Source organism: Schistocerca americana, chromosome 3 (assembly GCF_021461395.2).
Source record: "Schistocerca americana isolate TAMUIC-IGC-003095 chromosome 3, iqSchAmer2.1, whole genome shotgun sequence".
Lineage (NCBI taxonomy): Eukaryota > Metazoa > Arthropoda > Insecta > Orthoptera > Acrididae > Schistocerca > Schistocerca americana.
In genome coordinates, this window is record NC_060121.1 from 792,781,925 (window position 1) to 792,806,185 (window position 24,261).

Here is a 24,261-nt window from a genome sequence, read left to right on the forward strand (position 1 = left end):
GCTATCTCTATTAATGGAGTCAATTGACATTTATGAGAAGCGAAAGTCACTTTCCTGCACATACGGCAAAAATTATCCACACTGGTAGTACTTTTATGTAGGATTTTACAGTTTAATTAGCCTGAAATGCAAACAAAATAAATTTGCTGATGTCTTTTCCAACCATGAAGATAAGTAGAGGTCTGCACTTGATTTTTTATTTACCTGTGAAAATTTAACTTCAGACACAGATAATACTAAAAAAGGGGAGCAGCTAGGTTCTCTAACCACAATAAAGGAGACTTATATACACACACTGGTTTCTCTGGCAAAAAAGAATGGCACACTCGGTGTTGACAGTTTTTATTTGTTAAAAAAAGCATGCACACACCTACCAAGATTACAAAATTTCCCTCTATCATGAAGTTTATTCTTGTGTTTTCAAGGGAGTGACAGCTAACGAAATGTTTTAAACGTTATATTAATTTATTCCACATCAAAATGAATAGGAAATAACGGTACTGCACAACAAAATTACAGGGTCACTTCCATGAAAACCCAAAATTGTTTCCTGTTGTCACGCATAAGTTTTAAATTTGGTGCAAAGCTGCTTATAACCTTCCTTTGTAAAAGTGCAAACACATGGCATCATTCAACATCACTCTCAGGCTCGTGATGCTTCAAACTGCAAGGTGTCACACTGAAACCCAATTTCCCCACAGTTATGCTCAATGTCACCACGGGAATGTCACACAATGGGTACTACTACTTGCACCTGACCACTTACAAGATGGTAAGTGGGCCAGTTGCAGTCGACATCCTCCAGGCTCGGCATGCAACACAGTGTACCACCCACAATCATTCCCCACCTGACTTGAGTACGGCCTTAACATCAGAGTTGGGAATAAATTGCACTCTCTCAGAGAAAGTGTAAAATCTATCTGGTTAGTGGGTAAAACTGAACACGAAGCTGGAACAAGACAGTTTTATTTTTCTAGGACAAATGGAGATAGGGAAGTCAATCAACAGCAGTCTCCTTGATGGTACACAACTTGTTGCAGGGAGCAATTGGCTCCATTCCCTGATCTGGTGCAACAGATTGCAAGCCTCTTCTTTGGTCACAAATCAGTGCCTGGTATTCCCATTGCAAATATTGGTTGTGCTGTCGCTTCCCTGGCAAAGTGATCAGTTAGCTCATTCCATTGAATTCCCCATATGATTCAGTACCAGAGGAAAACACCAAAGCTAGCAGTATGTCTGAGACGATGATGTGAGTCGTGGCTAAAACACACTACAGTTGCAAAGTCAATAGTGGTACCTTTAATGCGTACGTGTAGCAACTATCATCTACTTGATGAACTTGCTCACTCAGAACTCACTGACAGTTGCTCGAGTGCATAAAACATTCCACGATCCAAGGATCCAACACATCGACAGTCCGACAACTTCTTGAGCAACTTGCACACAGTAAAACTCTGCTTTTATGTTCCCGGAATTAACGTTTTCCCACTATTTATGATATTTTTTATCATTCCCACCAAAGTTTGTATGTTCACAATGTTAATTCGCACCAAATTTTACATTCACATATTTATGATTTTCCGGAGATTTATGCTTTATGAAACAATGACCATGGAGGAAAAACTGACATAATTGAAATAAACTAACGCAACCAAGGCATTGGCCTTTAAGCAGTGTTTACAAACATTATGCGATTAAGTTTCTTGAAACCAGGAGACACAACTCAAAAGGTCTGGTACAAGTCAGAAGAATTTGTGCTTTATTTCCTCCAATTGTTAATCTCTACGTGGTGTGGAGGCTGATGGGAGTAACTAGGTTCATTTGAATAATGCTTAGCAACAGTTTTCAGTCCCTACTGCACATGCATAAAACTTCATGATAGTTGCACTCGTCATGACGGCTCAAAAGCACATTTTGCGCATTTCATTGTTTGGACACTTGTAGTGCTAGTTGATACCTTTGTGTTGCTCAGATGTTTCTGTTTAAATAATGAAAAATTGCATCAGTTAAATATTTTTTCATACTCACCGAAATGTGTTCCAAAAATTTATTCTTGTTGTCAAGTGCAAATATTTACATAAGTAATTTTTGTGAAGTTTTACACACAAACTATGTGAGTGACGGTGTGTGTGTGTTGGGTGGGGGGTTCTGCATACTGGAGGGTGCACAGTACATTATAACCTCAAAGAGCCAACTAGATTGCAAGACATGCAGATCAGCACATACACGAACATCACACAACATACTTATGTAAATATTTGCGTTTGACTATTGGAATACATTCTCAGAAAGTGTCATGCTAAGTATGAAAAAATATGTACTGATGTGCTGTTTTGTTATTTAAATAATGACTGACACAACTGCGGGCATTCCAATAACATCAATTATGATGAATGAAATTAAATCCAGCATGTCTACTTTCCAGACTGATTGATTGATTGATTAACTGAGAGGGTTTATGGGACCCAACAGCAATGTCATCAGTCCCACTATTCTGAAGTTTCTCATCACAGTGAAAGACGGTCCACTAAAAGTGGACGGACCTAGGCAGAGGACTCAAATTATAAAATAATGAAGTTAAAACACACACAGTGAAAGGCTTCAAAGGTGAGACCAAATCTAAAAACAGGGGAAAAAAAGGAGCGGTCTTTCCATGGGGGAGTGGTCATGGGGTCCCAGATCAAGAAGATATGAAGAGGGGTCCCAGCCACAATCACCCTGTCCCTGCTCCAGGAGTAAAGCAAAACCTTATATCTGGAAATAAAAACCACTTTTACGGAGGAAACTGAGGACCAGTTCAACCACCCATGGATCATCTGCTAATATTAAAATTATGGAATCCGGAAACCATACTTAGCACAAAGAGCCGAAAGAAGGGGACATTCCATCAATATGTGGGATACAGTCGTCTGGCTCCACAACCACATATTAGGGGCAGTTCGTTACGCAGGAGAAAACAATGGCTGAGTCTGGTATGACCAATGTGTAGACAGTATAAAACAGTGGACTCCTTCCGAGAGGAGCAGAAAGAATAGCACCAAACCGACTCCTTGATTGTGCGGAGTTTGTTACTGTGAACAGAAGTGCATCAGACATCATTCCACTTTTTGGCAAAGATAGATTTGTTGTAGGTCTGTATACCCAAAGCTGGAATCCTGAAAGGGAATAGGGAGCATGTGACTGCTTCTCTTGCCAAATGGTCAGCCACTTCATTCCCTGGGATGCTCACGTAACTTGGGACCCAGAGAAAGATAACTGAGCAGGCCAGTAAGATAAAAACTTGCAGATAAAAATTGGATGGGGGCCATGGAAGCCCCAGTCATGGATGGTAACTAAAATGTGATGGCAGCAAGCCATGTTGTGTGCCTTATGTAGGTCAAAGAAGACTGTAACGAGGTAGCAGCGGTTAGTAAAAGTCTGTAGGATTGCTGTTTGCAATCTGAGTAAATGGTCAGTTAAAGATCATCCTTACCAGAAGTCACACTGATAAGGGGACAAAAGGTCCTGACATTTGAGTACCCAACATAATCTAAAGCTAATCATCCTGTTGAGCAGTTTACAAAGTACATTTGTCAGGCTAGTCAGGCGGTAGCTGTCGAGAGACGTTGGGTTCTTCCTGGGCTTAAGGACGGGATAACTGTATTGTCTCAACAACACAACAGGAAAGCACCCTTGAGCCAAATGCGGTTGAAGACCGTGAGGAGATGTTGCCTCTGGGTAACGTCCAAGTGTTGAATGATCTGTTTGGGGATGGAATCTGGGCATGGGGCCGTGTCAAGGGAAGAGGTAAGAGCATGCAAGAATTCCCATTCAATGAAAGGTTCATTATGGGTCCAGTGTAGTGCAGGTTGAAACAGAGGAGGGTCTGTTCAACTCGGCATTTCTGCTGCAGAAAGGCAGGACAGCATCGCCATTGCGAGGTGTTCCGCAAGGACCAATGGACCCAAGATCAACATGGGATGACCAATGTATGGAAGCCATGAGAGCAGGGGACGAGATCGTGAGATCGATAGCAGTAAAGTAGCCATGAGCAGCACTGAAGTGGGTAGGGTAACCATCATTGAGGAGACAAATCAAAGTCTGTAAGAAGTTGTTCAATTAGGAAACCCCCACCCGTGAAAGTGGAACTCCCCCACAGTGGGTGGTGAGCACTGAAGTTTTCAAGGAGGGGAAAGAGAGTTAGGAGTTGCTGCATTAAGGCAGACAGTTCAACAAAAGGAAGTGGCCTACCTGGAGAGAGGTAAACACTGCAAAAGGTGATTGCTGGACTCGTTTGCACTCTAACCACTATTGCTTCCAGGTTGGTATGAAGGAGGATCCAGTAACTAATGACAACGGATAGAATTGGAAGTGCAGACCCCACAAGATCGTACCCCGAGGCCAGCACAGTTCCAACAGAATGCCCGATAAGCAACAATGTTGGAGAGTGGTCATCAAGGCAGCATGTTTCTTGAAGAGCAAGACAGAACCCAGAATATACTATTATTTAAACTAGTTGTCACTTGACAGGCAATGGGCTGCAGCACTCCCGCCACCAATAAACCAATGGCAGCCGGCGTTGTCGGCTGCCACTGCACTGCCACTTCGCTCTGCTGAGCTGACTAAGCCAGTGTGCTAGCCAGTCCTCAGTGAGGCATTGTAGATGTGCGGGTGAGAGATTTGAGTGACTTGTAGCTTCGCGTGTTTACGGTGTCTGATGAAAGCAGATGCAAGAGAGGGAGACCGAGGTTGCACACTCCTTGGAAACCTCCAAAAAGTGGCAGACATAGTATCGTTATGTGCAGTCAAGCACGTGAATACGTGTGTTCTTAAGGGAGTATTTTGAGAGAGACAGAGGGATGCAGGAGGGCCTCTCGTTCCTTTGGATAAGGTGGTGGAGCGAACTGCAGCTGCTCCGCAAGTTAGCAAACAATCAGTAATAAGAATTTGCAAGGAGAAATTCATGAAAGTAGGCTCAAGTGAATCATCTAAATTGGAGACACCTGGGAAAAAGAGGCAACTAGAGAAGAGGGTCACAAAACTTGACTCTTTCCAGGAAGATGCCATTCATCATCAAATATACGCATTTTATTCGGTGGAAGGAGTATCCAACACTCAAAAAACTACATTCTACCCTCACAGCGGCTGACCTTTTTCAGGGTAGTAAATCATCTTTGTTACGAGTCGTGAAAATGTTAGGATTGTGCAATAAATCCATCTCTGGCAGAAAGTTACTAATGGAACGCTAAGTTATTGCAGCCTGACGATGCCGCTTTCTTAGAGAATTAGTGGGGACAAATTTTGATGATATCTTTTGGCTTGATGAAATGTGGGTGATTGCAGGATACAGTTTAAAAAAAAAGGCTGGACAGATGGTACCATCAGTGGTAGTATGGCAGCTCCGATCGGCAGAGGAAAAAGGATAATCGTAGCAACTGCCGGAATTTCAAAAGGTTTCATTCCAAATTGTCTGCTGCTATTCAGTTCAAATAAGACCTCCAACTACCACGAAGAGATGAACCACAACACTTTTGTTAAATGGTTTGAAGACTGTGTGCTCCAGAATTTAACAAAAAACTCTATCATTGTTATGGATAACGGTCCTTATCACTCAGTAATACAAGATAAAACACACACAAAGGCAACGAGGAAAAATGACATTGTTAACTGGTTACTGAAATATAAGGTACAGTTCGACAGTAATATGACAAGGGCAGAATTATTAGAACTTTTATCGCAACACAAGCCAAATAACCCGATTAACATTGTGGATGAAGTAGCAAAAAAATATGGGCTTATAGTGCTCAGATTGCCTCCTTACTATAGCCATTTCTACGCAATATAGCTGTTTTGGGCTCAGGTTAAATGGCACATTGCTGCAGAAAATAAGAAATTCACATTAACCGAAGTGGAACGCCTTTTGAAAGAGGCAGTTGACCGGCAGAAGGTAGTGCATCACGTGAAAGGAGTGATACAGGACGCATGGAACAATGAAGGTGTCTTACAACAAAGTGTCGAAGACTTGATTATATCTGCCAATACGAGCAGCGACACGGATAGTTCCACTGACTCTGACTCTGAATTAAGCGATGTTCTCGCATTGTCTGATTAGTGTGTAGTGTACTTACTGCCATTAAATATTGTGTTTGTGAATTTATGTCGATTAGTTATTATTGTTGTTGTGAGACTAAGAAATACTGTTTGGCCAGCTCTCGTCATCTCCTTGCGGTAAGTTAGACTGCATTTTAAATCTATTTCATTTTGTATACACACCAAGATGTTATTCAATGTGTGTAATAGTTTTCGAGATTTGAAATCTAAAGAAGAAAAATTTTCCGGACACGAAAATTTCTCACACTTCAATAGTTAATGTAATTAAAATTAAGAAAAGATATTTGATATGCTTATAGATACCACTGAGACCGATACTGTACGTAAATTTCAAAATATTTACATAATATTTATAGGAGATAGAGATTTTAAACGTCATACTTGTTTAGAGTTCAGTACTGATAGCGTTGCTTAAAAATGCTGTTTTCAGAAATTTATATACAGGAAACGTAATGCACTATGAAAACTTTTAAGGATTATTTGCCGAGTGCATTATTTTGGTAATGAATGGAAAAAAATATTTTGCTGTGACACCAATAGTTTTTCAGTAATGACATGATAAGGTAGAAGCTGTTTGCGAAATAGAGAATTTAAATGGTTTCAAACAAATTAACGTAACTCTTGTCCTAATTAAAATTAAGAATAGATATTTGACAGATTGAGAGACATTGTAGAGACATACATCATACGTGGGTTTGAAATTTTTTACTTACTTTTTGTAGAAGATACAGGCTTTAAAACGATTTTCTATCGCCGGGGGTAGCGATGCGCTGAGGCGGCTGCCTCCAGCCAAGGCTAGACGTGACAACTACTTTAAATCAGACTGTAGAAGCAAACAAAACGTATTTCCGGTATGTGACAATAGTATCTGTTGCAATTCCAATGGAAGATCATTTGGTGAGAGTCCAAGTCAGTCATAAAGAAGTCGTGAAGAGGTCATGTCACTCAGTGAGTGGTCATCACCGACAAGGACGGGGTGACGTCCATAAATGAGATCTCAGACTCAGGTTGCAAGTAGAGAGAGGGCACCTCCAGGGGCAGGGGGTGGGGGGGGGGGGGGCGTTTCTTGGGACTTATATTTCTTCTCCTTCTCTTTCAGAGGTGAAGGAGGGCAGGGCACAGAGGGAGTAGGGGTATCTGCACGATCCTGAACCAAAAGAGAGCAAGCAATCTTGGGGTGTACAGATGGTGCATCTTGCAGCTGAATTGTGCTAGGAGGCTTCTGGCCTGAGAGATGCCGGGGAGAGGGGTCCCGGAGAAGGGGGGAGGGGACACTTCACCAGCAGGTGCCAAAGAAGGGGGACACTTCTTTCACCAGAGAGGGAGAGCGGCTCCCAGATGGGAGAGCATGAGAACTGCAGGGAAGGGGAGGGAAGAGGTAAGAGGGAGAAAGAATGTACAAGAGGCAAAAGTTGAAGAAAAAGACACTGGATGGAATCTCTCAAATTTTTGGCAAGCCTCAGCATCAGACAGGCAATCCAGGGATTTGTACTCTTGGATCATCTTTTATCTCTTGTAAGCAGGGCAATCCAGCGAGCGAGATGAGTGGCAGTCATAACTGAAACACAAAGATGGCGGAACACAGGGCTTCCCTCATGGAGTGGGTGCCCACAGTCACCACACAGAGGGTCTGCCATACAGCAGGAAGACATATGCCCAAAACGCAAGCACCTAAAGCACCTCAAGGGTGGTGGGACGGACAGCTTCACGTCACATCTGTAGCATATAACACTGACCCTCCCTGGGAGGGTATCCCCCTCAAAAGCCAGAATGAAGGCACCAGTACTGGTGCGGTTGTCTTTACGACCCTTCTGCACACTTCGAACAAAATGAATGCCACAGTACTCCGGATTAGCACGGGGTTCTTCATCAGTTTGCAGGATGAGGTCCCTATGAAAACTCACTCCCTGAACCATACTCAGAGACTGATGAGGGGTAATAGATACTGGAACATTGCCAAGATGATCCCAACCACTAAGAACTGCAGACTGGGTGGCTGAAGAAGTTTTGGTCAACAGGGAGCCTGACACATCTTACTGAGAGACTCCACTTTACCAAACACGTTCTCGACATTCTCCACAAAAACAATGGCTTTGTGGTGGTGAATGTGCCCCCATCCATCCTAGTACAGACAAGGTAGCATGGAAAGTGTTTTGTCCCATGACTGCCAGCCTGGCCTTCCTCCCATGGTATACCCATGGAAGGGTAGGCTGCCGGGTCATATGAAGCAGCATTCAATGATTCATCACCATTTGAAGAGACAGCGTTTTGAGAATGGCCAGATTTTTGCAGCTTGATATGCTTCGTGCACCAAGCATCCGCCCTGATACCACCTGCTCCAATCAGGGTCTCTCCTCAGGAGTGCCACCCACCCACAGCAAGGGCCGCCTGGTCCAGCAGCTGTTGCTGGGAGTTCTGATGCTCCAGGAAGGCAAGCAACCACTCCTTGGAATACATGGGGAGGGAACAGCTCAGGTATCAGCAATGTGATCCCAGTGTTGGCAGGGGGGGAGGGGGGGGGTCAGCCAGATGGATATATAACAGCCACCCCACATGGACTGGCTACACATGCTCGAGCCCTATCGTGGGGGGATACAGCAGGGATGGGAGGGGGGAAGGAAGAAGGGAGAGAAATCCACACTGTAGATGCTAGGGAGGGAGTTCTTCCCCAAATAGCTCACACTAAAAACAGAAAATTTTGAAGTGGAGGTCAAACCTCAATTGGGGACCTAAATGCCAAAAAGGATGAAAGGTTAGGTAGAAGGAACAAAATTGCAAGCAAGACAGGCATCCAGATGGATAGCCAGGTCGATATAAACCAGAACACCAAGAGAGGTGAAGGAGGGGCAACGGGGAAGGAGTGAGGATAATAGGGAGGGGGGGCAGGGTGAAGGAAATGCAGCCAGGGAATGAAGAATGGGCTGCAATAGCTCGGAGCCCCATGTGCGACATGCACGAACCTACAAAAAGACTGTGAGCGGCCTGGGGGGTACTTTCCAGACAGTTGATCAGTTACAGTTACGTCAGTGGGTAAACGTAGTAGGAAATTCAGATAACCCTAACTGGCTAATAAACAAGCCCCTAACAAGTATTTTGAAGTCTATTACGTACATATATCACAAAGAATCTATGAAAATGCAAGGGGGGAATGCTGTAACTAATTTTTTCCACTTAAAAAGTTATTTCCGACATTTTACATTTTCCTGCATTTTGCAGATTTTTTTAAAGTCCCTTGAAAAGTTTAATAATGGTATTTCACTATATTATGTTAGTGAGCATGCGCGACATGCGTGACCTATGATTATCAATGGAGGTTCGATTTTTGCCTGGCTTATTAATCAGGTAAGTGGTACTGTCTGGGGAGGAATTTATCTCTGAACCAGATACAATTGAAAACCATCAGCAGATGCTGACAAATCAGTGTCTAGCATTCTCACTGAGATATTAACCATGTCGTCATTTCCCCGGCTAAGCAATCAGCTGACAAATTCTGTTGGATTCCCACTGATGTAGGATCCAGCAGGGAACAATTAAGGTGATCAATACTTTGACTAGGAATGGAGTAGTAAGGTGGTGGTGGTGGTGGTTAGTGTTTAACGTCCCGTCGACAACGAGGTCATTAGAGACGGAGCGCAAGCTCGGGTTAGGGAGGGATTGGGAAGGAAATCGGCCGTGCCCTTTCAAAGGAACCATCCCAGGATTTGCCTGAAATGATTTAGGGAAATCACGGAAAACCTAAATCAGGATGGCCGGAGACGGGATTGAACCGTCGTCCTCCCGAATGCGAGTCGAGTAGTAAGGGCCCAAGGTATTGTCGCAGGTTGAGTCAAGGGCTCTAAGCAATTCCCATTCATTGAAAGGCTGGTTATATGGCTCAGGACAGTATACTATAAAAGATGACATGCATCTTCGAGTCATTGCTTACATGTGTTGAAAGTGGGACAAATGATTCCGCCATACAGTGGGATGCTAAATGTTCAGCAAGGACAGGTGGGTCATTAGAAATGCTACAATTAAGTCAAAGACCAGCAGCAATTGACAGCCGCTGGTGGACTAGGTCACACAGTATTGCCCACAGGAAGATGCATGCATTCCAAAGAGAGATGATCCAGCATTATATCTTCCTTTGTTCAACTGAAAAATTAGCCCCTGCATGCTACCACTTGAAGACTGTGAGGTTGGTGATTAGTGGTGTCACTTCCATAGGAGAGTTTTTCAATGATCCTGGATTGTTGCTGCAATTTTTCTTCAGTCCACAATGGCTTACAGGTACTTTGCAGAAGTCTTTCTTGTGGTAGAATATGTAATCATATTAAATACATTTGATAATGGGACGGACAAAAATCTGTACTCATGACCCAACATGACTGCCTCTAGGCACTTCACTTACACACCGCAGAAGCTGGATATGACACTGGTGCTGTATGCAAATGTGGTTTTACATCGCCTTAAAAGAGAAGAGTGTCATTCATTGCTCTTTCAATATATAAAGTGTGTTTGCACAGACAAAATTATAATATCCGGGAAATCCCAGTTAAAAACACACTTTTAACCAGGATACAACACACTTTATCCTGAGTGAAAGTACACTTTTTCTGTGTTAAACAACCTGTTTTGGAAACATCTTTGATGCGAGGCAACACATACAATTTTTAAAAAATTACGAAGGTATAAATATGAATTCCACCAAATACAACATGTGGTTTCTGAAGCAGTGAAACTGATATTGCCATTCACTTTTGTCACCCAATCACAGTTCATGTCACTTGATCTAGCAGGCCAATGATAGCAGACATCCAGAGCACAGGACACATGATGCAATCATCCAATGGCGACATCACTGTAGTGTGAACACGTAATAGGAAAAGCTGTGTCAGTAAAATTTTAAATAATCACATAAACAGCAGGTATAACAAAGCAGGGTTGCCCACTGCTACCCTGTTTTGGTTTTACACTCCTTCAGCAACTTAGTTAAGCAATGAACCTCCCCCCCCCCATTTTCATACTCAGATTCCGACTACAGATTCTGTGGCCTTCAGCCTCATAGCACAGAATTCAGAAATAGTTTAAATAAAATTCCCCTAGTAAAATCTATTATTTCAGTACATTCTAATGCACTAGTCTGAAAGTAATGAGCCAATTAGTTTTATTGGAAATGCATCCTATTAAAAGTTATGAAAAATGACGTATATTGTGCAATACATATTAAGTAAAATCTGAGTGAGCTAATAGATCAAATTCAGCTATAAGACTGCATCCAAAAGAAAACCTAAATTTTACTGATTCCAGCAAAGTGTTTAAATTAACCTAAAGTCTATTAATTCAATAGATATTAAGACTTTAAATCTGTAGCCTGTATGACTTTCAGTGCCAATTGTGACCAAACTACTGAATAATTCCGAGATCTGTTTTGATACTTTTGCTACCTATATTTTTCTATGTAAAATGACTCCAGTCTCAATTTTGTAAGTGCATTAATTAAGAATTAAGTAAATTTGAATAAGTAAAAATTATTGTTCAAGAGGGCTGCCATGGTTATAAGTCGGGAATTCCCACTGCGGACGCATAAGTTAGTTCTGCGTATTTAAATTGATACAGCTCACACATTTATTACTTAAATAGTAATAAAACCCAATAGTTAACTTCAAAACCAATTAGAAAGGATTATTTTAACCCCGGGAAATTATAAACTATAATATATTAACAGAAATAGTCAAATATTCAAGCACTCGTCTATATAAGGTCTGAGCTGGTGCAGTTCTCAGGTAGTTCTCGGTCAGATTCTCATGGAGCAAAAGTGCGTCAAGTCAGTGCCGGAATGTGATGTGATAATACTTGAAACAGAAGCTTAACTTTTCCGGTTGGCACCAAAAAAGTGCAATTGTATTCGGCTTTGAACATTAACGCTTATTGTGAAGAAGACTGGAAGTTTTTGACCTACCTAATTGACGATTATTAAGTGTAAGAGGCCTGGTCACATGAATATCCTGTGTGTGAGTGATAACAAATAAATCGCACTGTGGTTGTCATAAGCGTTCACAATGAATACGGTCTTGACTTTTGATTTTGGAAAACATAATCTAGGATCCTGGCTTCTTAATTGCAGTGTGATTTAGGTGAGACGGACGCAGCTACCGAGAAGACAATATTGAGTAAGCAAAGCAAGGTAGGTCAGGAACACTGTGCACTATCTACTGGGTGAGGAAATGTTTCACTACATCCGATTGTGAGGTGAACTTTAAGTGGCACTAATACAAGGGGATTCAGCCCGGCACATTACACAGGTCTTCTGGGCCCTATTTTTTCTAAGTGGCTGGTCCTCAAAATGTTAAGCTCTGAATGAGTCAAACACACTGCTATTTAAGAAATCCATTACCATTCTCATGCATAACATAATTCATTTTGTATAAAAGTAAATTTACTTTGAAATTAGGTCTTCTCAAATCAACATTCACAACAGTTTTCCGCAACCTGTTAGATTTATTGTCAGAGAACAGGTTTCAATGCGCATATGCAGCTACAGTGACACAGGAAGCGCATGTTTGGCGTTTGCCCTGCTCACATAACTTTTGTCTCAGGTCGCAAGCATTCTTTTGCATTTACAAGTATTTGCGGTTTCTTAAATTATTCAGAAATGGGTTGGCCCAGACGTTACAAATAAGAAGCATTTAGTTCAGCACACACTGGATCATAAATTAAAAGCATCATCACATAACTGAATGTATCCCTTAATATATTTGTAATGGCTCGAAGTTATTGATCGCAAATTTTTAAAAATCAATTTTTGAACAACATTTTTCCTTAGAGGGAGTAATTTCTCAGTCTTAATATTTTTGTGCTATTGCACTACACACTTTATCTACTCCTTTTTTTAATACCGAGTATCAACAGTGAGAAGCTTACATTTTCAAAAATACAGTCGGATCCCTTCCTTCGTTATTTTTTCAGGTTTCTATCAATATCCAGAAGCTGCGAGACATAAATGCCTGAAGACCTTACCTGGTGGGGTATGAAACATTTTATGACAGCATTTTACACTGGCCTACTACAGAGGCAGAATGTGCTGTGGAATTTGTTTATGAGGATTGAGTAGCTGCTACTGTGGCGATTAAAATAGTTGATTATTTCATCTGAGTATTAGAAATGGACAAAGTTAGTGCTTAACTGGTTTTGAAATAAATGATTCAATTGCTTGCAAATGAGGGCCCAACAGGATGAATGGCTGCAGTGTGTGATAGCTGGGGTCTTAACCTACATTACCATATAGGTGGTTTCAAAAAGTCTATTCCATCACTGGGGACCTCTCCTTGTCAGTTAGCCCTAGCACCACTAAGGGGTGGCAAAAATTGCCCGCAGTATTTGTTTTATCTGTGTAATATATCTATTTGTTGGAGTGAAGAAGCAAGAATTTTGGTAGCTGTAGAAAAATATCTAGAGTATGTCATAGTTTTATAATTTTTGTGAATTATTTAAATCTATTATATTTAATTAAAGTGCGGGCAGTTTTTGTTGGCCCCCTTTGACAATGGAGAGTCAACTTTTCTCATTACAATATTTCTCAATACGACAGAAGGAAATGCAGTTTCTGACTGTTGGTACCACTGTATTGTGTTGCCATTGCTGTTTTGAAATAAATCTCCTTTGTTGTTTGAGCAGTTGTACATTACTCGCAGTTCTATTGAAATGTCTTGTCAGTATCAGAGGTTTCTCACAGATGAAGAGGTGTCAGCTATAATAAATGAAGCAAGTGAAGGTGATGAAAGTGATCCAGAAGAAGATGATACAGTTGTGACATACGATAGTAACACAGCAACTGAAAATGAGTCAAGTTCACAGAGTTCATCACCTGATGAACAACATGCAGCTGTTTCCAGCATTATTGTTACAGCACAAAGTGCACCTCCAAGGCAAGTACAGAAGTCAGTAAAAAATATAGGAATTTTCGCGAAGGTTTGACTCATGAAGGCTTAACCTCTAGTGTGTCAGAATCTTTCAAAAAGTTTATAACTCCCAAAATAATGAAGATTATCGTGGACTATACAAACCAAGAAGCTCATAATAAGAACTTAAAACTTACAACATAGAAGAAATGTACACCTTCATTGGTATTTTGATACTCATGGGCACAAATGACAACACTAGACTGCCTCTTGAGGACTTATGGGGGAAAGTAATGGGAAAGAATATCTACCTAGCTACAATGAGTTGCATTCGATGTGCAGAATTTCTGTTCTTGATTAGATTTGATGATGAAGAAACAAGAACTGAAAGACAAAAGCAGGGCAAGTTTTGCCCCCTTCATGAAGTTTTCGACAAAATTGACGAAATGTTTGTGAAATGCTATATACCAAGCACTGATCTAATGATCAATGAAATGCTCTCCCTGTTTTGAGGAAGATGTCCCTTTAAGGTCTTTATGAAAGACAAGCCTGGAAAGTATGGCATACTGATCAGGAAGTTGTCAGATGCACACACCTGGTATGTTCTAAAAATGGAAGTATATGCAGGGAAGGATTAACGACCTGCCAAGGAACAAAGTGCAAAGGCAGTTGTTAGATGTATAGTGAATCCAGTGGCAGGAAGTGGAAGAAATATAGTAACAGATCGTTATTATACATCCATAGACCTAGCCGAGGAGCTTTACAATGATGGCAAGTTAACTTTGGTGGAAACACTGAAAATTAACAGAAAACACATACCAGAACAGCTAAAGAAGACACAGGGTCGAGAGCTATATTCCTCTAAGTTCTTATTCAAAGATCAGAAAACAGGTGACGCACTAGTTACCTCGGTTTCATACATCTCCAAACTGAAGCCTACTAAGAACCTCCTACTTCTTTCCATACAACACAATGATAACAAGGTGGATGAGTCAACAGAGAAAATAAAAGACACACATCAATCCCTACGACAATGAAACCAAAGGCACAGACAGCATTGATCAAATGATGCGACATCATTCAGTAAAACGAGGGACGAGAAGGTGGCCATTATTTCTCTTTTTCATCTTGATAGATATTGCCTGTCTCAAAGTTGGAACAATTTTCACAAAGAACAACCCAAACTGGAATAAGAAGAAGCATAATGTAAGAAGGCTGTATCTGCTAGAATTAGGTCAACAGCTTGCTAGGCCAGCTGTGCAAGAGGGAGCAAAGAATATCATGGGTTTACAAAAGCCTATCATCTCGGTAGTGGAAAACGTTCTAGGGAAAACGCTGACCAGCATTACTGCAAATGTTCAATCTGTTGAATTTTATTCAAGAGGAAGATGTCACATCTGTTTAAAGAGTAAAAACTCTAAAAAGGAAAAAGACAAGATGACAAAGTGTCTATAATTCGTTGCAAGTGTTCCAAGTATGTGTGTTCCAAACATTCTGCAAAAACAATCATATGCAAAGGTTGTGAAATTGAAAATTAAAGCGAGTAGGAAAGAAAAACTCAAATGTAATTTCCGACTTTGATTTTCTGTTTCTTATTTGTGACTTGCTATTGTATGTTCTTTTATGATATCTTATATAAGTCTGATGTACACGAAAGTGTTAGTTTCATGATAAAAATATAATAATATTTCTCATATTCATTACTTTATTTATTGTATTTGTATATGTTATAGCAAAGAAATTCCTAGTTCATCAAATAATCAAAACAAAATAAACAAACAAAAATGTTAAAAAGCAAAAAGAATGTGAGGGCAATTCTTGCCGCCCCACCCACGCATGCGCGACATCCATGTGACAAATCCAAGCTTAGTGCTGCTAGGGTTAACAATGAGCTCCTGAAGTGTGCAGTTTAACAACAGAGACTCAGCATTCTATTAGTGTTCTTATTAATGATGGTTGCCGTATAGGTGCATGTGGAGTGTTTCCTACAGACATTATTTTAATTGAAGATTACAGTGACGAAGAAAAAGTGTTTTACTTATGAGTTGACTCAAGAGGTTAGCTCAACTTGCAAGTACCATGAAATTAAATACTTAATAAATTTCATCATCTATTTGACCAGTCATGCTTGGATAACACAAGAAGCCTATAACGAACACCTGAAAAAAATACTGTTTGATCATTATTATAAAAAGAAAAGCCCTTTTATCAATAATATACCAGGAAAGTCATTGTGTTCCAAAATACTATTCTAAGATATTTGTCATTAAGAAATGAAGGGATAGTGATTGTTCAGCTAAAGAATTTTGAGACTCATCAGGAACTATAAAAGAAGTGGATTTAGCTTGTAAAATCCTAGATGTATTGCCTGCTAGCAAAATTAGAAAACTAAGGGAAGAAAAAAGAGCTTTTGCATTGAATAAAAGTTGAGAAAGTAGCAACAACTGTCAAAAAGAATTTTGAAGTTCCATTTCAAAAGAGAAGCTGCACTAAACCAGACAGAAGTTCTAAAAATTCTCTGACCAAATATGACGACTTGATAGAAAAGCTAAAAACTAAATTTTGTCGTTCAAACAAAGAGGTTAAAGTTAAGATTATCAGTTTACTACCAAATTCTTGGAGTAAAGCAAACATTAGTGATGAATTTAATATGTCGGAATGCTTGTCTAAATTAACAAGGCAGTTAGGAAAAGAGCAGAGAATTTTACCTGCATTACAAAAGAAAAATGTATCAAATTTCATAGATGAAAACATGATCAAAAAGTTATTAGGTTTTATGAAGATGACAATAACACCCACTTGATGCTTGTCAAAAAAAATTGTTTTTCTGTGAATGAAAATGGTGCTTAAGTTCAGAGACAAAACAGGTTAATACTGTGTAATTTAAATGAACTATTCACTGTATTCAAAAAAGAAAATCCTGATATTAAAATTGAAAGGTGAAAATTTTGCAAGTTGAGACCAAAGCGGTGTATTGTTCCAAGGGCATCTGGCACCCATAAAGTTTGCATTTGAGTGCATCACCAGAATGCAAAGTTGATGATAGATGGAAACACTCTTAGAGCTGACTACAAAGACCTTTTGGAAGTTCTGGTTTGCAACATTAACAGTTACAATTGTATGATCATGGGAAAATGTCAAGACTGTCCAGTCAAAGAACTTTTACTTGACATGTTTGACGAATCGGAAGAAGACAATTTGATGCCTGACAATATAAAATACAAGCAATGGGTGACGTAAGATAGAAAGGAAATGGTGACAATTACAAAATCACAAGAAGAGTTATTCGAAGTGTTGGTAGCATCATGTTATTGTCAAAGCTCAGGGTAAATTTCTGAAAGACAAAAAGCGAACCTCAACAGTTGATGAACGCTTAGTTCTTGATGACTTTTCTGAAAACTATTCCTTTATTGTTCAAGATGAAGTACAAGGGCACCACTCGGTAAACAAACAGACCACAGTTCACCCATTGTGTTCTATTATAAAGAGCAAGATAAACTAAAATTTTTGTGCCATAAGGGACTGTCTTGAACACATTACAGCAGTGCACACTTTTCAATTGCAATTAACAAAATACATAAAACAGCATCACCATTCCATAAACTACTTCTCTGATGGTGCTGCAAACCAATGCAAAAACAAAAAAATTATTAACATCTCCTTTCACGAAGACAGTGTACTTGAATCAGAATGGCACTTTTTTGTATCATGCCATGGGAAGAATGCATGTGATGGTGTTGGGGATACAACAAAGGGAGCTGTCACAAAAGCTAATCTGCAGCGGACCTATGAGAACCAGATCTTACCACTTCGAGAAATGTCTTTTCTGTAAAGAACAGGTAAAAGGGATTATCTATGTTTTTGTAAAATGTGACAAAGTATAAGAACATTGTCTTGAATGAAAGAATTAACACTTGTCAGAAGATTAAAGGCACCTGATCTTTTCATTGTTTTATAACTCAGTCTCACAACTTCCTCAAGTGTAAGTTCACATCAACAGCCCATGATAGTCAACTTCATCACTATGGAAAACTTGTACCACTGACACTTCAAAATAAGGACATAGGGGCTTGTGTTTATGGCAAACAGTGGTGGATTGTCAAAGTTGACAATATTGGTTATCAAAACTAAGATGTGCACGTGTTACATTTTACCATATACCAGGGCAAAGGACCTCATTTAAAAATGTTGGAAAGGATCAAGTCTGGATGTCTGTTAAAGAGGTACTAAAGAAGCTGTCTCCCCTGGAATTTACAACTGTGATTTGGCATACTTTTAAGCAATGCCAAAACTGAATGAAGAGATTTCTCTGTTGTTCAATGAACAATATAGTAAAAACAAATAAGGTTAGAACAAGATAATATAATTAGTTGGGTAATTTTTTTAGGAAGTGATCACAGATATTATGTAACTGATACACTTTATCCATTAGTTCCGATATTACAGATGTTAAGAAACATGTTTTTTACTCATATTTACTTCCTATTGAATCTCAAAGGTGACATCAATACTGAAGTTTAATATTATAAAGGTCTATTAAGTGTATAACTTTCAGATCTTTATCTGGTCCACTAACAATGATAATTAAAAAATAGTTTTTTAAAAAATAGTGTATTTTTTCAAGTGTAAGCTCCTCACCATTGATACTCTGTAAAAAGTAATTATACTGTGTAGTGTAACAGTACAAAAATATTAAGGCTGAGAAATTACTCCTCCTTTGGAAAAATAAAACTTCAAGCCATTACAAATATCTTAAGGGATACATTCAGCTACATGATCATGGTTTTAATTTATGGTCCAGTGTGTGCTGAACTAAATGCTTCTTATTTGTAAGGTCTGAGGCAACCCATAAATGAATAATTAAAAAAAAACTGCAGATACTTGTAAATGCATAAGAATTCTTGCAGCCTGAAACAAAAATGGCTGCTGTTTCTAAATGATAACCAATAAAAATTGTTTAATAATTCTTTTGAGACCACCAGACATGAGGGAATTCACCCACCAATTATCAAATTTTTCTCAGATGGTCAAGCAGCCAGTGCTGGACCACTTGGTATTGTTTGCCTTACTGCAAAAAGCTAATAAGAAAGAATACAAATGTCTTGCAAAAAGAAAATGAAAAATAAATGAAAAAAGACAGTTGTTGGTATACACTAGAAATAAGATCATAAGTGTTTCATCACATTTTCAATCGATACCAAAAATTAACAAGGTTATCTATGAAGCCAAGAAACTGTGTAACTGGCAGTTTATATTCCACTCCAGGAGTAAATATAAAGACTTGAGGTGAGTTACAATGATAGAACACGATGTGCTGCCAGTCTATAATTTTATGAAGAATGGCGTTAAGACATAGACAACACAAATTCAGAATTAACATCAAGCCTAGAGGAGGTACCAAACAAGTGTGGAAACATGTCTTATGCTCAAAAAACACTGTTTTCCTATAGGGAAACATTCCACGTGGAAAAAATATATCTAAAAACAAAGATGATGTGACTTACCAAACATACACACAAAATTCAAGCTTTCGCAACTAATGGTTGCTTCATCAGGAAAGAGGGAAGGAGAGGGAAAGACGAAAGGATGTGGGTTTTAAGGGAGAGGGTAAGGAGTCATTCCAATCCCGGGAGCGGAAAGACTTACCTTAGGGGGAAAAAAGGACAGGTATACACTCGCACACACACATATCCATCCGCACATACACAGACACAAGCAGACATTTGTAAAGGCAAAGAGTTTGGGCAGAGATGTCAGTCGAGGCAAAAGTGCAGAGGCAAAGATGTTGTTGAATGACAGGTGAGGTATGAGCGGTGGCAACTTGAAATTAGCGGAGGTTGAGGCCTGGTGGGTAACTAGAAGAGAGGATATACTGAAGGGCAAGTTCCCATCTCCGGAGTTCTGACAGGTTCGTGTTAGTGGGAAGTATCCAGATAACCCGGATGGTCTAACACTGTGCCAAGATGTGCTGGCCGTGCACCAAGGCATGTTTAGCCACAGGGTGATCCTCATAATCCAACAAACAGTCTGCCTGTGTCCATTCATGTAAATGGACAGTTTGTTGCTGGTCATTCCCACATAGAAAGCTTCACAGTGTACGCAGGTCAGTTGGTAAATCACGTGGGTGCTTTCACAAGTGGCTCTGCCTTTAATCGTGTACACCTTCCGGGTTACAGGACTGGAGTAGGTGGTGGTGGGAGGGTGCATGGGACACGTTTTACACCGGGGCAGTTACAAGGGTAGGAGCCAGAGGGTGGGGAAGGTGGTTTGGGGATTTCATAGGGATGAACCAAGAGGTTACGGAGGTTAGGTGGACGGCGGAAAGACACTCTTGGTGGAGTGGGGAGGATTTCATTAAGGATGGATCTCAATACAGGGCAGGATTTAAGGAAGTCGTATCCCTGCTGGAGAGCCACATTCAGAGTCTGATCCAGTCCCGGAAAGTATCCTGTCACAATTGGGGCACTTTTGGGGTTCTTCTGTGGGAGGTTCTGGGTTTGAGGGGATGAGGAAGTGGCTCTGGTAATTTGCTTCTGTACCAGGTCGGGAGGGTAGCGGCAGGATGCGAAAGCTGATTTCAGGTTGTTGGTGTAATGGTTCAGGGATTCCGGACTGGAGCAGATTCATTTGCCACGAAGACCTAGGCTGTAGGGAAGGGACTGTTTGATGTGGAATGGGTGGCAGCTGTCATAATGGAGGTACTGTTGCTTCATGGTGGGTTTGATGTGGATGGATGTGTGAAGCTGGCCATTGGACAGATGGAGGTCAACGTCAAGGAAAGTGGCATGGGATTTGGAGTAGGACCAGGTGAATTTGATGGAACCAAAGGAGTTGAGGTTGGAGAGGAAATTCTGGAGTTCTTCTTCACTGTGAGTCCAGATCATGAAGATGTCATCAATAAATCTGTACCTAACTTTGGGTTGGCAGGCCTGGGTAACCAAGAAGGCTTCCTCTGAGCGACCCATAAATAGGTTAACGAACGAGGGGGCCATCCTGGCACCCACGGCTGTTCCCTTTAATTGTTGGTATGTCTGGCCTTCAAAAGTGAAGAAGTTGTGGGTCAGGATGAAGCTGGCTAAGGTAATGAGGAAAGAGGTTTTAGGTAGGGTGGCAGGTGATCGGCGTGAAAGGAAGTGCTCCATCGCAGCGAGGCCCTGGACGTGTGGAATATTTGTGTAAGGAAGTGGCATCAATGGTTACAAGGATGGTTTCCAGGGGTAACAGATTGGGTGAGGATTCCAGGCATTCGAGAAAGTGGTTGGTGTCTTTGATGAAGGATGGGAGACTGCATGTAATGGGTTGAAGGTGTTGATCTACGTAGGCAGAGATACGTTCTGTGGGGGCTTGGTAACCAGCTATAATGGGGCGGCCGGGATGATTGGGTTTGTGAATTTTAGGAAGTAGGGAAAAGGTAAGGGTTGCGTTGTGCCTGTGGGGTCAGGAGGTTGATGGAGTCAGGTGAAAGGTTTTGTAGAGGGCCTAAGGTTCTGAGGATTCCTTGAAGCTCCACCTGGACATCAGGAATGGGATTACCTTGGCAAACTTTGTATGTAGTGTTGTCTGAAAGCTGACGCAGTCCCTCAGCCACATACTCCCGACGATCAAGTACCACGGTCGTGGAACCCTTGTCCGCCGGAAGAATGACGATGGATCGGTCAGCCTTCAGATCAATGATAGCCTGGGCTTCAGCAGTGGTGATGTTGGGAGTAGGATTAAGGTTTTTTAAGAAGGATTGAGAGACAAGGCTGGAAGTCAGAAATTCCTGGAAGGTTTGGAGAGGGTGGTTTTGAGGAAGAGGAGGTGGGCCCCGCTGTGACGTAGGACGGAACTGTTCCAGGCAGGGTTCAATTTGGATAGTGTCTTGGGGAGTTGGATCATTAGGAGTAGGATTAGGATCATTTTTCTTCATGGCAAAGTGATATTTCCAGGAGAGAGTACGAGTGTAGGACAGTAAATCTTTGACGAGGGCTGTTTGGTTGAATCTGGGAGTAGGGCTGAAGGTGAGGCCTTTGGATAGGACAGAGGTTTTGGACTGGGAGAAGGATTTGGAGGAAAGGTTAACTACTGAATTAGGGTGTTGTGGTTCCAGATTGTATTGATTAGAATTTTGAGGTTTTGGGGGGAATGGAGCTGGAAGTCGGAGATTGAGTAGATGGGAGAGACTGGGTCTGTGTGCAATGAGAGGAGATTGAGGTTTGCTGGAAAGGTTGTGAAAGGTGAGTGAGTTGCCTTTCCGGAGGTGGGAAACCAGGAGATTGGATAGTTTTTTGAGGTGGAGGGTGGCATGCTGTTCTAATTTGCGGTTGGCCTGTAGGAGGATGCTCTGAACAGCCAGTGTGGATGTGGGAGACAAAAGATTGAGGACTTTTATTAAGGATAGGAGTTGACGGGTGTGTTCACTGGCTGAGTTGATGTGTAGGTGAAGGATTAGGTGGGTGAGGGCAATGGATTGTTCAGTTTGGAACTGGTATAGGGACTGATGGAAAGTAGGGCTACAGCCAGAGATGGGAACTTTAAATGTGAGGCCTTTGGGGGTAATACCAAATGTCAGACAAGCGCGAGTACATAAAATATGGGAATGTTATCTGGCTAGGGCGAAGGCATGTTTGCAAAGGGAATGTAAATAAAACTTAATGGGGTGATTGTGGCAATGTTGTGAGGGTGACATGGTATTAGAAGATGGAAAGTGTAACATGAGGCTGAAATCAAAATGAAAATAAAAATATATGGGGAGAGATAAAGGTGAATTAGAAAGGAACTGGGGATCTGGTGTGAAAAAAGTCGAAAAAGTGTTGGTTAAAGATGAGCTATGTTGATCCTGTGGTGAATTTGGGTTGGTAAACAACGATGTGCATAAAGGTTAGGTGGTTGTGTTGCCGCCTAAACACGTTAAAGGGTGGAGAAATTTGGGAAAATTTACAAAAAACTGTGTGTAAATGTATTAAAGGAGTGGTTTTGTGGTGGCAGATTATGAAAATGTGGCTAACAATTGTCTGACAAAGAAATAATGACGTTAAAACCTGTGGGAAGTGGCTAAAAATGATCAGTGATGTGGGAAAAAAAGGAAATGGAAATAGAGCAAAAGTTATTAGAACTAGTCGAAATGGTTGTTTAATAGGTGAAAGGAACATTTTGTGAACTGGAAACGGTGGATTTTATAGCAGCGGTAGTTTTGAAAGCGGATTTTTTTTGTTATGGTTTGGAAGTGGGTTACGTATTATTGTGTATATATAGGCAGGATAAAATTGTATTGTAGATTACAGTAAAAAGGAGAAGGTGAATCCAAAGTGAAACTACTTGCAAGAGCAGAAAGAGAAAAGATGACAGAAAAGATTTCGAAATGCAACAGTGACAATAACAAACATAATTGTTGGGTTCAAATTAATGATATGAATAAAACAGAGGGAAACATTCCACGAGGGAAAAATATATCTAAAAACAAAGATGATGTGACTTACCAAGTGAAAGTGTTGGCATGTCGACAGACACACAAACAAACACAAACATGCACAGCAACCAATGGTTGCTTAGTCAGGAAAGAGGGAAGGAAGGAAGGAGAGGGAAAGACGAAAGGTTGTGGGTTTTAAGGGAGAGGGTAAGGAGTCATTCCCATCCCAGGAGCGGAGAGACTTACCTTAGGGGGAAAAAAGGACAGGTATACACTTGCGCGCGCACACACACACACACACACACACACACACACACACACACATCCATCTGCACATATACAGATACAAGCAGACATTTGTAAAAGCAAAGAGTTTGGACAGAGATGTCAGTCGAGGCGGAACTCCAGAGGCAAAGATGTTGTTGAATGACAGGTGAGGTATGAGCGGCGGCAACTTGAAATTAGCGGAGATTGAGGCCTGGTGGGTAACGAGAAGAGAGGATATACTGAAGGGCAAGTTCCCATCTCCGGAGATTTGACAGGTTGGTGTTGGTGGGAAGTATCCAGAACCCGGACGGTGTAACACTGTGCCAAGATGTGCTAGGTGTGCACCAAGGCATGTTTAGCCACAGTGTGATCCTCATTACCTGAACGATACAGTCTTTGTCAGTGCCCCATAACTTGGGATCTTGTTATTCAAACACTTCACAATCAAATATGACATCCAGAAATACCTTCATATATTTTTTAAAAAAACCATGATAACGATTAAAATCACTGCATACAGCACGCATTTCCTCTCTCCTCATGTTCACACACACACACACACACACACACACACACACACACACACACACAGTGTAACATGCAGTGTATTCCTCTCCAATCTCCTCCTTACCAAAC

At 40.9% G+C, this 24,261-nt stretch overlaps 1 protein-coding gene across 2 annotated transcripts in view; it reads right to left on the bottom strand.

Annotated features, from left to right (window-relative positions):
* LOC124605312 (nucleoprotein TPR-like) overlaps window positions 1-24,261 on the bottom strand; it is a 404,625-nt gene that overhangs the window by 197,077 nt on the left and 183,287 nt on the right. The window lies entirely within an intron of this gene.